This window comes from Erythranthe guttata, chromosome 5, assembly GCF_056151865.1.
Source record: "Erythranthe guttata isolate IM_541 chromosome 5, IM_541, whole genome shotgun sequence".
Classification (NCBI taxonomy): domain Eukaryota; kingdom Viridiplantae; phylum Streptophyta; class Magnoliopsida; order Lamiales; family Phrymaceae; genus Erythranthe; species Erythranthe guttata.
In genome coordinates, this window is record NC_142537.1 from 18547428 (window position 1) to 18549232 (window position 1805).

Consider the following 1805-nt stretch of genomic DNA (forward strand, 5'->3'; position numbering starts at 1 on the left):
TTTCATAATTGATAACATTAAACTCACATAGTTCATGTCACAATATATATATATATATATATATATATATATATATATATATATATATATATATATATATATATATATATATATATAGAGAGAGAGAGAGAGAGAGAGAGAGAGAGAGAGAGAGAGAGTAAAAATCTGCAATTTCAATTGAGCCCACAAAAAGATGAAACCAAACACATCACTCTCACCCAAAAAATGCTATAATTCCAAGATTCACCACATGCAGAATAATCAAATGAAAACAAATTAATTAAACACTGGAAAAAGTGTTTATGAGGACCACACTTATCCAATATTAGCCAATCACCCATGTAAATAAAATAATTAAAAAAAAAATTAAAATCAAATTTGATTACTAATTATTAAAGAAATTCAATATCAGCCACGAATTAAAAGGAAACACTAAAATTAAAAATATATGATCAATAGAAATTACCGCCACCACTAATTAATAATCACCATTATTAAAGATGTTTGTACCTTGGGCATTGTAGTTTGTACCACTATTACAGATTCGCCGAGTCTCAAAGGTCAAAGAGACGAACAATCAAGAATGACTGAATACATTCACCCCCCAAAACCAAATTTTCATTTCGATTTAATTTTCATTTCATTTCATTCGTGCCCATGCAAATTTGCTACCGCCACTACACCGAGTTTCTGGAGATTCAGTTTCACCACCGTGTCAGTAAACATTTTCGTATCTTCCCCGGTGTTGCCCTCCGGTATATCCACGATATACGATTCCACCACCACCGTGTAAACCGTTCCTCCGCCGTCTTTGACCAGCTCGTTGACCGAGGTCACCGACCGGTAGTTGCTCAGGCGGTGCTCGCCGCCGACGACCCGGAAGCTGAGGACGTGGCGCTCGTCGTCGAGGATCTCCAGCCGCTCGGTGGAGGTGGTGGCGGGGAGGCCGGAGACCACCGTCAGCTCGCGGATGCTGCCCACGCCGCCGTCGCCGACGAGGCGGCAGCTCTTGATGAAGTGCTTGTAGGCCTGGGGGTTGTCGAAGCGGCGGACCAGCGGCCACACCGACTCCGCCGGCGCGTCGATCCGCTGCGTGATGAGGGAGGTGCACGTGTTGGGCAATGCGTCGAACAGGTGGTGGGTGCGGATCACGTGCTCCAGCTGCGCGTGTTCCTCCGCCGTCAGACCGCCGTGTGGGATTTGAGATTTGTCGTCCATTTCTTTTTCTTTTTTTTTTTTTTTTTTAAATTCAAGAAATCAAGAAAATGATGAAAACGAAAGACAATAAAATTTTCTTTTGACTGAAGAAGATAGAAAATGCAGAAATAGAGTAGATGGAAAAATTTAAAGGTTTTTATATATCTATATATAATAAATAGTAAATAAAAAAATATTTATTTATTTATTTATTGAAAATGGTTTTAAAATAGAGAAATTAGTAAAGAATTAAAAATATTATTTTTATATGACGTGATCGTGACTGTTGTAACAGACAAATGAAATTATATATATCATACAATGTACCATGACATATTTAAAAAGTTGTTAATCAGTATATATCAACTGTATAAATGAAATTATCAAATTGTATTATTATTTATTTTATTATAATATATAAAGAATGAATATAAGGCTTAATTCCACTTTGCACCCTTGAAATATACCATTTTGGCACTTTGCACCCTCGAAAAATAATAATAGCACTTTGCACCCTCAAAACACAATAAATCATTCACAATGCACCCTCAATTGAATAATAAAAGCAATTTTATTTTTCATTGGTGTTTTTCTTTTTGGGGTACAAA

The 1805-nt window shown here is 36.7% G+C and overlaps 1 pseudogene across 1 annotated transcript; it reads right to left on the reverse strand.

Annotated features, from left to right (window-relative positions):
* Positions 1-356: 356 nt before the first annotated feature.
* On the reverse strand, positions 357-1337 carry LOC105967056 (abscisic acid receptor PYL2 pseudogene; annotated as a pseudogene). The gene has a single exon (XR_016031211.1). The product of XR_016031211.1 is annotated as an abscisic acid receptor PYL2 pseudogene (transcript).
* Between the last annotated feature and the right edge of the window lie 468 nt (positions 1338-1805).